At 37.6% G+C, this 17,431-nt stretch overlaps 1 pseudogene; it reads right to left on the reverse strand.

The window, feature by feature from the left end:
- Nucleotides 1–3,183: 3,183 nt before the first annotated feature.
- LOC140855243 (mediator of RNA polymerase II transcription subunit 15a-like) lies at nucleotides 3,184–13,785 on the reverse strand (annotated as a pseudogene).
- Between the last annotated feature and the right edge of the window lie 3,646 nt (nucleotides 13,786–17,431).

The following is a 17,431-nucleotide window of genomic DNA, read 5'->3' on the forward strand; positions in this document are numbered from 1 at the left end:
TGGTTTTGCTGGCATCACTTTTTCCTTCGTACGAGTCCTTGGTGACTGCTTTTCTAATGGAGAAGAGCACCATCAAGATAGACAAGGTCACTACGGTGAAACTCCAGAATGAGGTTCTCAAGAGGGAGAACCTGGCTTCGAGCTCAAGTGGCGATAGCTCAGCTTTGGTGGCTTCTGAAGGAGCAGGAGGCGATGGACAGAGCGACAGGAGATCGCAACGAGGACAGTCCAAGTCCAGGAGGGACTTGAGCAAAATTAGGTGTTACCAGTGTGACGAGTTGGGGCATCTAGCCAGAGATTACTCTCAACTCAAAAATCGGATGATGGCTGCTGTAGCGACGGTCAGTAGCGATTCAGAGGGAGATGTCCTAGAGATACCTGATGAAGTATCTATTTCTTCCCAACAGTGAATATTAGATTCTACATGCACCCATCATGTATGTTGCAGAGAAGAGCAGTTTGACTCCTTGGAGGGTAGTAAAGGCACTGTTTATCTGTCGGATGGATCGAGCTGTGCGGTCAGAGGCATTAGGATGGTTAGTTGGAGGATACATGATGGTGCAGTGAGGAGAATGGGGGAGGTCCAATACATACCTAATTTCAAACAAAATCTTATCTCACTGAGTAGACTAGATTCGAGAGGCTACAGGATGGTAGCTGGTGGAGGAATCCTGAAAGTGCTATGCGGTGATAAGATTGTACTGGAGGAAAAGAAGGAGAGGAGAGGATATTATTACCTGATGGGGAGCTCAATGCGAGGTAGAGCTTCAGGAGTCAGGTAGAGCCTAGAGCGAGGTAGAGCTTCAGATGGAGGTGGATCGGGCATGAGATAGGAGACTCGGGAGGATGAGAGGCAACGTCGCAAGGCAAGATTCTTAGTGCCGCAGGATGATGCCCCGAGTAGGTCTTAGATCAGGAGGGGCACAGCATACGACGGAGATGAGATCGAGCGACCTGGCTCGACTCTCATGTTTGCCCATCTATGATTAGTAGGTGATGCCCCAAGGCATGGAGGCGAGGAGATTCAGAAGCTTTCGGAGTTAGAAGGAGGCCGAATATCGAGTTGAGGTGGAGATTATTAGAATTTAACATCTCAAAATTCGGTCCATATTAAGTCCACAGTGAGGTCTACAATAAAAAATGAAGTCCAACGAGATTAAGATCACCCCAAATGGAGTTCGAACGATCAAGATACGCACGATTGAAGATGGCATGAAATTCGAAGCAATGGAGGACCACCGACGGCCGATCGGTGGAGCAGCGGTGATGCGACAGCATGCGGTAGGGCATGGCCCAACATGCGGCACCCGACCCAGGCCAAGGCGTGCGGTGCCCGGCCCAGGCATGGGCACATGGGCCAGCCCAGGCCCGAGCACGTGGCGCATGCACGGCCCAAGCCCATGCACGGGCCAGCCTAGGCCTGGGTACCCACTGGGAGCCTGTTTGCCCGATCCATCATGAATCAGACGGTGCACAGAGAGGTCCGTGGACCACGTGGGCATTTTTCACCATTTTTCGTAGTTCACAGCACTGTTCTATGGACCGGCACATGATCAGAGGGCATGGGTTGATTTCGATGTTGATCCGACAGCTTAGGAGATTTTATTACTTGATTTGGGCCTGATTAGGACTCCTAAACCTAATCTAACACATTTTTAAGGCCTTTAAAAGGCCTGATGCATGGAACAGAGGATTGTGGTGGCCTGGTGGTCTCGTGGTGCGAATGGCTTCATGTGGAAATCCGAGAAGAGAACCCATGGAGAGAGAGAGAGAGAGGCTGAGATGCTGAGAGAAAGAGCAGGGAGGCTCTTGAACAGGGGACAGTGATCACTTCAGGGGTTCAGGGGGGTCTTCCTAGAGAGAGAGCTTTTATGAAGGAGAACTTTCTATGAGGGAGAAATTGGGTATACGAGGGTTGAGGGTAAGATCTCCTCTTGTAAAATTTTTTTTTCTCATAGTGAAGTTTGCATGTCCCGTGGAGGTGAATCCTTTTTTGGCTGATCCACGTCATTGATCATTTTCTATTTTATTTCTTCTTTCTTTCTGCTGCAACGTGTGCTACCAGAAAGATCCTGGAAGGTGGTGTCCTGGCCAGACATCCATCCAACAAGAGTTTTTTTTTTCTCTCTCTCTCTCTTTTCAGAAAAAAAGCTGGACTATCATTATCCCCATACTCTATTTGAAACTTTCTTGACTAATCATGCCTTTCGAGTGCTCGTCCTCATATTCTTTTTCTCCTCTTTTTATGGTAGACAGTTGTATTCAACTGTGTGGGCAATAGAATCATGTAAAAGAAAACGAAACTCTATCTACTGGTCTAGAGAGTCGAGCTGTAACACAAGAACAAGAGCTGCATGTGCTCGTTGTCACCCACTTTAGTTTCCAAATCCCAATTCTGAGGATTTTATCTTAAATATAGAACTCAGATTAAAATAAATAAATAAATAAATCCTAGTATCATGTTAGTGAAGCCCACATATGAATTGGTCTGAATTAGATCATGCTGAACATTCTCCTACTTGTCCCAACAAAACACAATCATTTTTGTTTTAACAATTTAAAAGCATTTCAAAAATCTTTTAATAAAATTTATCTAGGCTTGCGAATTAAAAAATTGGCATGAGATCCACATTCGAAAAAATTAATTCCTCTATAAATCATAGAATATATTATGTATCTTCTTATAAAATAATCGCCCATATGAATCATAGTAGTAAACATATTATCAATCAGCAACCTTCTATCAATGTATTACCATATTAAAGTACTCCATTGTGAATGTAATCAATGTATATCCTATCATCATAGTAATCTGCAACTGTCTAAAAGCATGCTATGAACATTATGCATAATTATTAGGTAAATGGAAGATGGAGCATGCTAAGCAACAGGAAATGGAGAGAAAAAAAAAGGAACAGTTACATCTCAGGTTGAGGCTACATTTGCCATCAATCGAATGATAGCCAAATTATGCAAATACAGTGCATCCAAGTAGCAGCTGCAAATGTATTTTCCACTTTTGTCGCGTCTAGTCTTGTTCCCTCGTAATGGTTGGATCATTGATGTTTCCATAAAAAATTTGATGGTTAACAGGTAGCTTTATTTTTAACGTTACTCAAACTGCATTACTTCCTGTGGACAATCCATGATGATGAATAATGTATATCATGCTTATCAGAATTATCAGAAGATAGCCTTATTTCTCCATAGCCTCAATGATGTGTTTTGTGGTGGCAAGAGAACAGGATTGCCTTGACAAATAAGCACATAAATGTAAGTTTTTACATCCCACCTTGATTCATCTGGAAGCTTGCCTAAGAGAATAGGGGAATACTTAGGATAGTTTGCAGGGACGAACAACCTGAGAGGCAAAATCGGACTCTGCATAAAGCAAATTTATGCCAAGTAATATATATTAGAAGCACATATGCAACTCTATCCCCATCGGACTTACCATATGTAATGAAGCGAATTGAGACTTCAAACTTGGACTGAAAGCCACTGCAGTGAAAGAACATTTGATGACTGTTCCTTCTCCATCAGATGCAACAGCAACTGAATCAGCATCCTCTTCACTTATGTTGACTATTGTAATAATGAGCTGCTGATCTATCTCCTTAATCTCTTCTTCCAGTAGAGCATGGTTTACCTGCAATCAGATGTATCCATTCAGTAATGTTGAGATTTTTGATGCCCTGACCAGATCCCAGGGGGGGTTGGCTATAATAAAGTATTATCTACAAGATATTCAACACTGGTAATTATGCATAATTCCATCCAGAAATGATGTGTGCTGATTTTGATATTATCAGAAACATCTGGAATTCCTCTTTCACTACTAAAATTTTCAACCATTCAAAATCTTTCTTGTCCATTTTTTTTGTTATTTATAAACAGAGACATATCACACCTCCGACCAATATTGACAACAGAACTCTAAATACACAAATTGCCCATAAATGCCCAATACCTATGACTCCTGGTGGAGTCAATGAATGAGGAAATTCCATGCATAATGACAAGTTCAGCCTTTTGGAACAATTCAAGTAAAGGCAAAAATCCAGAACTTGGAAAAAGCAAACTCACAAAAAGCTAAGAAAGAGAATGGATAACTAAAATGCAGAAATTAAAAAAAAATAGCACATGATTTTGGTATATCTATTCATGCAAGACATATGCACTATTATTAGGTATTCTTAATCGAATAGATTATGATCAACAGTTTGGATAGCCCATCATTGTTTTTCTAAACTAAGCCTTTTACCAAACATATAAAATTTAATGTGTGATCCAATTAATATTACATATATACAGATTACTACGTATGATTGTCGGTTTGACTTGCATTGTTAAATTGAAGAGTGGTTAAATTTCATCATGCTTGAGAAAAACTATACCAAAAGTAGATGTTTCCAGACTTTAAAACTACAAACTCAATAAATTTTAAATTTTGTATATAAGCACACTTCTTCATGACATGAAGCCGATAGAAAAGCTTATTACCAGACTTTAAGACTACAAAGTATCATCAAAGCGACATTAAAGAAAATATATACACAAAGAACTCAATAAAACAAACTGAATAACTGTCAGACTCAAGAAATAATCTGGATAATATGTACCTCAATTTTCTGCCTCTTGACACGGATGTTGCAGTTGACTCCAACTCAGATGTATCAAAACCAAAAGATTGCTTGGTGCTATCATTTACACTGCCAGCCAACGACATATTATTCAAGGGCATAGAATTTGTGTTATGCTTCATTTTCTTTGCTGTAGAGATTCCATCTTGTGACTTGAAGTTTCTAGCTTGCTGACGGCACTTGGTCATGGCAACTAAATCTTCACCAACAGCAGCCTTAGAACCATTGCCGGGTGCTGAACCTGCTATTCTGTCAATCATGCTAACAACATATCCAATTTCACTAATGGCAGAGCTCAAGCCTTTGGAGATGATGACTTTACCTGAAAGAGTTCCACGAGTGTTAGGGTATTTCTGAGTCTTGAACTCTAGAAAATACACTGCATCATGCATGCCCACTACCAAAGATTCGAACGAAGAGATGCTAAATTATCTTTAATAAGATCAGATGTAACCAAAAATACTGGATCAGGAGCATGCAAAGACATGTTCATTGATCCAGAATGATCAAAGCAAGACTGGATTGATTCAATAGTGATGAGTGCAATTTTCTCTCATATTTGCACCCAAAACAATAATCAACGAAGCTTACATAAATGGATCAATTTCTGTAATGTTCTTTGGGTTACCATATAACCTATCATTGCCAATATTTGGTTTAATTACATTCATTTTCTTTAAATAGAACTTTTAACACTAAAAAATATTTAAATGTCAATACCATTATATTGTCGTCCTACAAGAAACAAATGTGGCACAAATTTCCAAAAAATTAAATGATAAGAATCTAACATTAATTTCATTAACCCGATATTACTCAATAATAACATCAGAAAAGAGTTGAACTGCTAGATGTAATTATCAAGCATCCATTTAGTAAAGTCACTAAGAAGCCCAAACTCTACCTTAATTTCAATGAATTGCAAGAATGTAAGCAGGAATTCTACAATGAACTTGTATTTTTGAAAAATTATATGATTCATATTATTGTCTTTCTTTAGCATGGCATATAAGATCATGGATTCGAATATTAGCAGAAAGGGACAGCACCACTGGTACCATACAGCTCCAGCACGAACATGGGATTGGGACAGCCCCTGGGTCATGTAGGCTCCTGGGTGGACTAGAGGAGGGGGGTTAGCATCTCCCCCCCCCCTCCTCCTTCCTTGTTGCTTCACGTTCATGGAATTAGCACTGAACAGGGTTTTGTGCACCATATAAGTGAGATATGTGCTTTATTGGGCCCAAATAACCATTTTACTCTGGGTCCACCTTAAATTGGTCAAGATGCGAACAGGACACACTGCATCCAGGGGCTGGAAGCAGGATGGTCATGGGGAATACCATCCCTCAGGAAAACTGTACAACCCTCATACTGTGATTGTTCATATCCTTGTATAAGATGAACTCGTGAATTTCTGCAAGGTCAATTTTTTAATTGAATATAAAGCTATAGAAGATGTAAAGAATAAAGGTCAGATAAACAATATCTTTTGAACAAAGCAAGTCCCAAGTTTTATATTGTGCAAAAAATGTAAAGCTCAACAACAACTCCAAAATTTGTGCTAATCTAGGCAATGCAGAATGTGATTGAACAGTTTGTAATACCCGATTTTAAATTCATCAAGCCCACCCATGTTTGGCCCATCAGGCCCACAGCAAAAAAAAAAAAAATGATGAAGAAGACTCCTGTTGGGAGTCTTCTTCCACCGATCCCACTGGAAAAGAGAAGTCGAATCTGGGAAGGATTCGGCCTCCCCTCCCCCTATAAGATCCCCTCTCCTCTCCTCTAAGACTGGCCGCGGCCTCCTATTCTTGTGCTCGCCGGAAAACAGAGGCCGGAGACACCACCGGAACTCAGGTAAGGTTCCAACCTTTCTTCCTCTTCCCTTTCCCCTCTGGCCCCAAACATCATTGCCGGCCGCCGACTTTGCCGGAAATCTAGAAGAAAAGGATGCCCTGGTTTTCCCTTTCGCCGAGACATCTTTCTCCCTTTTTCGACCACCGACGCAGTCGTTTGTGGTATCTCACCCTTAGGTTTGGACCCCCACCCCTCTATCTATCTTTTTCGAAAGTCATGGCCACCGGTGATTGGCCAATGACCGGAGAAATCCATGGAAAGGAGGCGGTCCCCTGTTTTTCATTTTTTTCTAAATCTTCCGCTGGCCGAGCCTCACCGCCGGCGTTCTCTTGCTCCTGCTGTCGGCCGCCGCTGCGGACCATCGGCCGTGCTGCTGCAGCCCGCGGACCACGGCGACGCCCCTCTGGTCCCTCCCGTTCGGCCAAAGAAGAGGAAAGAAGGAAGAAAAAGAAGAGAAAAAAAAAAGAAAAAAAAAAGAAAAGAAAAAAAAAGAAAAAAGAGAGAGAATTTTCTCTCTCCCCCTCTTTCTCTCTCTTTCTCTCTCTCTAAATCTCTCTAAAATTTTCTCTCTCCTCCTTTCTCTCTCTAAGAAAGACTTGTAGATCATGTATCGGGCATCTTTTCTCTTCTAGAGATCCATGACCCTAAATCGATTTAGTGCCCGGATGATTTAATAGACTGATCACCTAGTCAATCATTTCTTTTATTATTAAATTTATTAAATTTATAAATAAAAATTGATCATAATTTAATATTTTAAATAAAATATCTGATTAATTAAGAAAACTAAAGATTAAGGAAGACTAAAGATTAAGGAAGACTAAAGATCTAGGACGATCGAGATAAATGGATCTTACGCTCTTTATTTATTTTCAAATAATCATATTTTTTTCATTCAAAAAATTATTGCTGCAATCATATTTTTTTCATAAAATAAAGATCAGTATATGTGATATGAAAAAATATATTTTGTTATAAGCATTGATTCCATGAATATGTTTTATAAAATAGCATAATTATGAAGCATAAATTTTATTATTTTTTCATCTATTTATGTATTTTTAAGAAAAGATATAAAGATTTTAAAGGTTCTCAGATAGCTATGAACGAATCCTTTCGAAGAAGGTTGATATTCGGAGCTAGCATCCAAAAGAACACAGGTCCTGCCAGTGGGTATAAAGTTGCATACGAAATATAAACTTATCGATTAAGAACACTGGTCCTGTCACAGGTATAAAGTGACCATAGCATGAATATCTATTAGCAAGATTTAGAAACATGACATGAATATATGACAAGAATGATTTACAAATCATGTTTATGAAATGTTCATGATTTATGCATGCATGATTAGTTTATGACTTATTTTATTATATATTCTATAAATATTTTATTTTATATTATCTGTTATTTTCTAAATAATGCATTATCATGAAAAATTTATGCTTGATCCGATAAGGAAGCACAGGTTCTACTTACTGGGTTAGTGTAGCTCATATTCTTTTTATTTTTTTTTCTTTAACAGAGAAATAAGGTTAGGATCTGCAAAGAAAATTCAGGCTTGGAGATCTACGAAACAAGCTTGAAAATTTTATTTTAAAAATTTAGAATGGGCTTGTAGTTATTTATTTATGAATCTTGAGACTTGAGTTAATATTTTTTTTCGGATTTAGATGCTTTGAACCAATTTTGGTTTAATTATTTGATGAATAATGTAATTGAATCTTTTATTTGTTGAATTTTAGCTGATTATGATTGATTGGCTTTGTGTTATCGAGAGCTCCATTCCTTGATAATATGACCATGTCATATCTTAAATTTGGGGCGTGACACAGTTGACCCCTTACAGAGGAAGTAGATGTGATGCAACTTGATTAGTACATATTTCTACATAAGATAACATGGAAAGAAACAACAGTAAAAAAAGATGACCAACCACTTTAATTAAGCGCCCTAGAGGCCATTCTGATGTACTCATTTTGTCAGGAGCTATACTTGATGCATTAGCCTGATTACCATCTGGACTGGAGCTTTCTTCTAGAATGGATGAGGCTGATATGCCAGGTGTACCAACAGCCAGTGCTTGAGGTGGTGCAAGAGCTGATTGCTGATGTCCAACGTGTCCAGCATTAATAAGCGATGAGATACCAGAAAGATGTTTGTCAGAATCCACTGGTATAGGAGATGGGGCCATGGGAGTGAAAGGAGATGGAACAAAGGGTGAGCCAGCTGATTGCAGAGGGGTTCCACCTTTTACTTGAGAAGACAACAAACTGCACTGATTAGCTTGAGGAGAAGCATGGTGTGAATTTTGAGGTGATAAGACTTGAAAATTTTGAGGTGAGGAAATTGGAAAAGAAGCACCAGAAGCACTTGGCTTCAGTTGTTGATGATAATACCCATGGTGCTGGCCAGTAGAGTAACATTGTTGATTGAGACCAGGTTTGATGCCTAACCCTGGTCTTACTTTTGACTCGTTGGCTTCATTTGTCTGGTGAAGCTGGGGCATTTGGTGTGCCAGCATCTGTGCTGGTTGTTGTTTTTCTTATTGGTGCAACTGCTGCTCCAGTGATGGCTGCGACTGCATTAATTGCTGCTTTTGCTGTTGCTGAAGCACTTGTTTTGTTGCTGCAAATGGCGCTGTTGTGACTGCTGCTTCATTTGCTGAGTTTCCATCAATTGCTGTTGTTGTTCCTGCTGCTACTGTAGTGTGTTAGAACTTGGTTGCATAAGGATAGCATTAGGTTGTAATGTATTCATAGAGCTGCTTGACAAAGCATTGGCATTGGTCCGTTGAGGTGCATTAATGGTACTTGGCACAGATCCTCCACCACCTTGTGGCATGGAACCTATAGCACCCTGCTGCAATGAATTAGATGAACTGCCTTGAGCTGAATCCGAAATAGAACCAGGCTGTAATGCATTTGTGATATTCTGCTGTGTTGTTGGAACACCAAAGTGGGTTGGCAAAGGCATGGATACATGTTGCATGCCAGTCACAGAAGCTGGCTGCATTGAAGTTGTTGAACCTTGTAAATTCATGTGTTGCACCTGATTCATGTGATTGTCATGCTGCTGAAGCTGAGAAACCTGGGATGAGTGAGCAAGTCCACCAGGATGCTGGAATTGTTGCTGGCCCTGTGGTTGTGATGGTATAATTTTCTTTTTATTGGAAGCTAGAACATCAACAATTAGTTTCTCGTATGTAGGAAGTTTTTCCTTCAAACCAATATGAATATTACTCTTTGATATCTGTAGAATCATTGAAATCCGCTCTAACATTATCTTAAATCTTTTCAATTTTTCATACTGTTCTGGCTGCTTTGCGGGCGGTATGAGAGCATCATGCTGTGGACAATAAAAATACCAAGATAGATACATAAGTTATTCCCCATCAGAAAGGTGGTAGAAGCTTAATTGTTTTTAATACAAGAACTTCTTCTATTAATGTTTTAAAGAAAATCTAAATTCTCTTTTACAAAATCACGAGAGATATTAGAACCTGCTGCAACTCTAAAGTAATTTTTTGGTCAAGCTCATTGAGGTCTGCAAAGGACATCTCCCTCATGGATTTTATCTGTCATCAATGAAATATAATCAAAAAAATGAATGATAAAGCTTCACAGGAATATTTACATGTACTTATATTCTAATTATAGAAGCTATAGAGCTGATATACCCAATTGTTTATGTCACCAGCACATAAAATTTACCAATGTATATTGACACCAAGAAATAAGACTTCCTTCAATTCATGTTGTCACTTATCAGTACATACGCTTAGAAGAATGGAAAATGGGTCTAAAAATTTGTGATGCCACTGGTTTTCATCAGATAACATAATCTGAACTAACAGAAAATATTATAGATGGAGTTATAACTTCTCATGAATTATTTTTCAACCTCAGGACTTACGAATTTCCCTCACACCCAGACCATTAGGTTTACTTCTTAATTTTGTCACTCTTCCTAAATTTTTTTCTTGTCGGTCTGTGACTCAAAATCGTCAACAAAACTACAAAAACATACGTCCCATGCATGGCCATCCATCAACTTTCTTTTAAGTCATCTTGTAAATTATATAAGTGAGAAAAGTAGAATGTTCTACTTACTTTTCTGGGAAGTGCTACTGATGTTATGAGCTGTCAAAAGAATCTTGATCTTTAAGTAATTAAACTCCTGGCTTAACATAGAAGGTAGACTAACATTGCATGAAAGAAACAAATTTAAGTGATAAGAACATGCCAAGCAGGAAATGTATTAATTAAAGGGCTATAAAGAAAGGTAATTGTTCAACAAGGCCAAGTTTTTGAGTTTATGAGTTTCTTTAAAACACACCCAACAATAATCTGATACATAACTCAAGATAAAAATATGTTCTAATTAAAAACTCTGTATCAATTTAATTGAAGTGCGCATTGGACGTTGTTAGATATATATCAAAAAGCATGTAGTATTCTTCTTTAAATAGATAAATTATTTTTTTATAAACAATATTTATCTATAAAATAGGAAGAAAGTCTTGTCCTAAATCATTTAACTATTAATCAAAAAAACAACAATTTTATTTCATTCCTAATATATCATTAATCTTGTAATAATAATAATATATATACAATATCATCTTATATATAATATAATATAATATAATATTTAAATAATAATATTTTATTATTTTAATATAATATATTATTATAATAATATAATATTATGGTATAATGTTTTAAATTATAATATAATATTAATATTTATATTATTATAATATAACATAATATAATAATATATTATTTTAATATATATTAATATTATATACTATATTATAATATTTATTATTTTATTATATATAATATAATTTATTACATTATGTTATGCATAAAACACATATAATTATATTATATTATACATAAAATATATATTATATAATATTATATATTATGATATCTATAATAGAAATAATATATTATTATATATAATAATAGTATTTATATAATAAAGATTATTATGAAAAATATGGGTAAAATGTTAGCAACAGAAGTAATAATGTAAAGTATATGGATAATAAATTGTTGAACTATTTTTTAATATATAAAAGATATAAAAAATTAGTTTTTATCTAAATATTATCTAAAGTTTTCGGTTAACCGCACCTCTCTTTTCTCCGATTATCGCTTACTCCCCTCTTCTCTCTCCCCAGAAGAAGAAGAAATCGAAGAAAGTGGGGAGGTGCAGGGCTTCGAATTTAGCAGAATTCTCGAGTTCTTGGGGTGCTTCCGCCCTAGGATTTTTGCTACTGGAGGTGGAGAGAGAGGATTAGGGAAGGAGGGAAAGATGCATCCCAGCTTTGGCCGGAGCTGCCTCGCCTTCCTCCTCAAGTTCTTTAGCTTCTTGCAGGCATCGTGGTGTCTCGATCTTGATCTATTCGGTGTGGGTGCTGAATAGCTGGAATCGAGAAGGGCCTGATCTCGATGTCGAAGGCCTCCCGGCTCCTTGGTGAAATTCTTCTATCTTTTTGTATTTTATGATTTTTTTTATCGATTTGTTATTCTATAATGTTTAATTGAGGGACTGATTTCTCTTGGGGGTGGGGGGGCAAAAAAAGAAGAGGGTTTGACGCATGAGGATGGTTAAGAAGTTGTTTTCTCTTCATTTTCTAGGACTTTTTGTTTGGATTAGTTATTCTGTATTTATTAACTGAGTGATCGATGAATGAGATTTTTTGTTCAATGACAAGATGGCAAAAAGAAGCCATCAGGATTCACTGATGAATGGGAATTCGGTTCTTGCGATTGATTTCTTAGTTGTTCTATATTATCTTTTGTATTTTGTTTTGGAATAGTTGCTCATTCTTTGGTGGATTTCTTGTTTCTTGATTTTGGTGGTGGGGCAACTTTATATGCTTTATGATGGCTGTCAGGGTTTTGCTGTGTCTGGTTGCTTTCACAGGACACGTTGCTGCTGAAGTTGTCAATGGTTGCTGCCTCTGTTGTGTATCCTACACATTCATTGTTGTATCTTTTGATCTCAATCTTAAGTTTCACACAACCAGCTTAAATGTGTAGAAAGATACTTGCTTGATGCTTCTTGTGTAGCCCAATGGATCGAAAATTGTAACACTCTCTGCAACAAAAGAGAGAACTTTAGTGTATAAAAGAAAGAAATAGTAAAAAAAAAAAGATAGAGCACTTATCTGGGAAAGAACCTTAGTGTAAGGGACCTGAAGAGCTTCTTGTCCATCTGGAGCACCGATTTGAGACCAATGAAGGAAATGGAACCCCAGATGGCCGCTAGGGTTTGCAATCAGGAAGAGGAGAAGAGAGGAAGTCGGACAAGACAGGATTAGAGGATTCCAGAGAGTTTGGCCGACATAATCCAAATATCTGGGATCCACGGATATGTGGGTAACGGGTAAAATCCAGATTCGAAATCTGAACCCGTTAAGAAGCAAGCATTTACAGCCCAGGCCCAAGACTGCAGAAGCCCATCCAGACCCATTCACTATAATATCAGCTTAATAGCTGAAGTACAAATAGCATGTAACAGAAAGTTAAAGAGGTCAAACAATGAACGAATATTTTTTCTCCTAAATTTTCCTCCTCTTCATCTCAGATCTACTCCCAGACCCCTCCTCCTCCTCCTCTCTAAATTCTTCTCCTTTTCTCCCTATTTCCCTCTTAGATTTACTAGAAATCCCTCTTCAACCCTTACTCTTCATTTTCTGTACCTGGATCTACATAGATCTAGAAACATTCGGCCAGGAAGACTTATCTCAGAGCATTGGGACATTACAACTTGGTATCAGAGTAGTGGAATTCTTGGATCTGAGGGCGGGGACACTACTCTCACTTGGATCTATCTAGTTCAGTAGATCAGCATCAGGTATTCAATAGATCTCTGAATTTCATACCAAGTAAACAGTAATAGCATAGATCTGAATAGCAGCAGCTTAGATCTGAACAGAAATAGCATAGATTTAATCTGTATCAAGATCTGGGAGTGATTACTACTCCAAAACTTAGGAACAGCAATTAGGCTCAAGATCATCATGGCCATCTTGGATGTAAATTTTCAGTAGCTAGAAGAGTAAAGTAGTAGTATAAAATCTGCTCAAAGTAGCTCAAATGAATTCAAAATAGGGATGAAAAAATATAGAAATAGAACTAAATATCAGAACTAATTCTTCTAGAAAGAAGAAGGAATGGCTGAGGGAACCAGATTAAGAAAAATCAGTGAAAGCCTCAGAATTTTAGAAGAAAAAATGCAGGTACTTACCACTAAATGCCATAGTCAGATATAAGGAAGAATTCATCAAGTTACTAAAGAATATAACACCAAATGGGATTTCTGGCAAAGTAGTTAGATGAGATACAACTAGAAAAAAAGTAGAGATATGAAGCACTGTAGATTGAAATAGCAAAGAGGCATGAAATCATGATGCAGGAACAGAATCACAAGCATGAGCAGTTGCTAAAGCTTATGACACCCTAATCATCAGTATCCCAACCTGTTACTTCAATCTCTGCATACAACACCCCAATAATTATAAAAATAAATATACAAGATCAACCTGGCGCAAGTTCATCAGCATTAGCAGCTGAAGATAAGGGCAAAAAAATATTACCCACTCCATACAAGTCAATGGACAGAATGGAGGACCTTTCAAGCAGAACAAACTTTCATATACCTTATCCAAATTGGATTTTCAACTTTTAGTGGAGAGAAACCCAGAGAATGGGGCAGCAAATATAAGCAATACTTCAAAATATACCAAATCCCTGTACTCACTGGGTGAAAATAGCCACCATGTATTTCATAGGAAAGACACACAGATGGAAGGAAGGATATCTGATAGATAAATCAAATTTGAATTGAAAAGAACTAGTAGAAGCAGTGAACAGAAGATTTGATAATAGCAGTATGAAGTAGTTAATTAGAGAATTTAATAAATTAGTACAAACAGAAATTGTGAAGAAATATCAAGAGAAGTTTGAAGATCTGAGAGTTAGAATGCTGTATTACAATCCAGTGCTCATCGAGAGACATTTCATAGAAAGCTACATCAGTGGATTAAAAGAAGAGCTGGTACCATTTATTGATTTATCTCATCCTATTACATTGGAAGAAGTGTATGAACAGGCAAAATTACACGAACAAGCACTAGCAGTAATGTGGAGGAAGAGTAAAGGGGCTAATAGAACAACTTTCTCACAACCTGCTGGATATCATGCTCCAAAATTTGCTGCACAAGAGAAATACATAAGCCCCAAAGTACCAAATTTGCAAACTTACCTCAAGAAGCTGGAAGGCAGCAATGGGAACAAAGGAAGGCAGCAGGCTTATGCTTTAGATCTGGGAGAAGTATCATATTGGCCACCAATGTTCTCAGAAATCAGCTCATTCAATCAATACCACAGTAGAAGCAGATGAGGTAATTGATAAGCATCTTTTACATGAGGAAAGAAGAAGAAGAAGAAATTATGATGCAAGATGGAAAAAAGAATGAGTTGAAAATAGCAGTATTGCTCTAGTTGGACAAATTAGAATGAAACCATCAAAATACAGAAGAAGAGGTAATAAGACAGTGATTATTCTGATTGATACAGGAAGCACTCACAGTTTTATAGATTTTCAGATAGCCAAAGAAGTAAAGGCTACTCCTACCATTGCAAATCCTCTTATAGTGACTGTGGCCAATGGACACAAGGTCCTAAGTAAATTAAAATATGCCAACTTCCAGTGGACCATGTAAGGAGAACCATATCAGACAGATCTAAGGGTGATCAGACTGGATGGATCAAGTATAATCTTGAGAATAGATTGGTTGAGAACCTATGGAAGATAATTTTTGACTATCAAAATAATTCTATTACATTCACCAAGGAAGGAAAACAGATGACTCTTAAAGGCATAACTGAAGGGTCCAAATTGAAATCTACCAAGGTCAAACTCCAAATGGTTATAGCTATACAGTGGTATAAGGCTGGACTAAAGAAAAATTGTTGTGCTATCAGGCACCTGGTGAATACTGAGAAGAGCAAAGGAGAAGTAGAAATACCTTCAACAGTGAAAGAGGTTTTAGAACAATACTCAATGTGTTCCAAGAATCTAAAGGATTGCCCCCAGCAGACCATAAAACCACAGAGTACCACTGCTGCTTGGAACCAACCTATCAACATTCGGCCTTATAGGTATACTTTTGAACAAAAAGATGAAATAGAGAGACAAATACAAGAATGCTCAGTTCTGCTATCATTCAACCCAGTACCAGCCCATATGTATCATCAGTGCTTTTAGTTAAGAAGAAGGATAATAGCTGAGATTTTGTGTGGATTACAGACAACTAAATAAGGCGACAGTGAAAGACAAATATCCCATTCTACTAATTAATGATCTCCTGGATGAACTTGAAGGATCTCAATATTTTTCTTAAATAGACTTGAGATCTGGATACCATCAGGTAAGGATGAACCCTGAAGATATGCAAAAGACAGCATTCAGAACTCATATGGGGCATTATGAATTTTTGGTTATGCCCTTTGGGTTAACCAATGCACCGGCAACATTTCAAGCCATCATGAATGAGGTTTTCTCTACTTACCTCAAAAAATTTGTATTAGTTTTCTTGATGATATTCTTGTGTACAGCCAAACATTAGAAGAGCATATGGAGCATCTCAAGGAGGTCCTAAAACTATTGAGGAAAAATCAACTGTATGCCAAAAGATCCAAGTGCTTCTTTGGACCGCAACAAGTGGAGTATCTAGGGCACATCATCATAAGAGAAAGAGTGGCACTAACCCAGAAAAGGTGGCAGTAATGAGAAGATGGCTTACACCAACTACACTCAAAGAATTGAGAGGATTTTTGGGTCTTACAAGGTATTACAGGAGGTTCATAAAAGGGTATGGAACCATCAGTAAACTCTTAACTGAACTTCTCAAAAAGATAACTTCCATTGGAATGAGGAGGCTCAAGAATCTTTTGAGAAATTGAAGGAGGTAATGATAACTGCCCCAATCCTGCAATGCTCAATTATACCTTACCATTCACACTAGAAGTAGATGCTAGTGGGCATGGAATTGGAGCAGTGCTATCCAATAAGGAAGACCCATAGTTTATTTTAGCAAAGGATTGAGTGAAAGGCACAGGAGACTATCAACATATGAAAAAGAATTCTTAGCAATACTATTAGCAGTATCTAAGTGGAAACATTACATCAATCTCAGACCCTTCATCATCAAGAATGACCACTAAAGCAGCCTAAAGTACCTATTAGAGCAGAAGATCACTACAGCCATCCAGCAGAAGGGAATGATGAAACTCATGGGATTGGACTTGTTGGAATTTCAATATAGGGGCATGCATGTATATTTCAAATTTTTTTTTTCTAAACATTACAGTGGAATAGAAGATTAAAATATTTTTAATCTACATCGTGCATGCATAAAACATAAACCACTAGGATCTACTTCATATGCTAAATGAATATATTGAAATTGAATATGTGATCGAATCACATACATGTTTCATAATTTTTTTCTTCAAATCTGGATCTCAAAAAGAAGAGATTTCTTTTAGCTGCACAAGTATCCGACCTCTATGGGTATCCACTCAGGATCAGCCTGGAACAGCTCTCTTTGAAATTGATTTTTCTTCTTCAAGAGAAATCAACTTGCGAATCTGAACAAATCTGAAACGTGATCAACTTTTGATCTTTTTTGATCTTTTTCTTCTCTTCTTCTCTTGATTTTTCTTTCCTAGATTATGAAGCAACCAGAGAGTAGAAACCAGCAAACAAGAGGAACGCCCAAACCCCTTTGGGCATGAAGGATGAAGGACGTCCAATATGGTGGATGTTGGAACTCCAAGGGAGAAGAGAAAAGGGGGTGTGGGCTCTCCAAAAGGGGTGTGGGGTTGCTGGTTGAAGTGTCT

The sequence above is a fragment of the Elaeis guineensis genome, chromosome 2, assembly GCF_000442705.2.
Source record: "Elaeis guineensis isolate ETL-2024a chromosome 2, EG11, whole genome shotgun sequence".
NCBI classification, from domain to species: Eukaryota; Viridiplantae; Streptophyta; class Magnoliopsida; order Arecales; family Arecaceae; genus Elaeis; species Elaeis guineensis.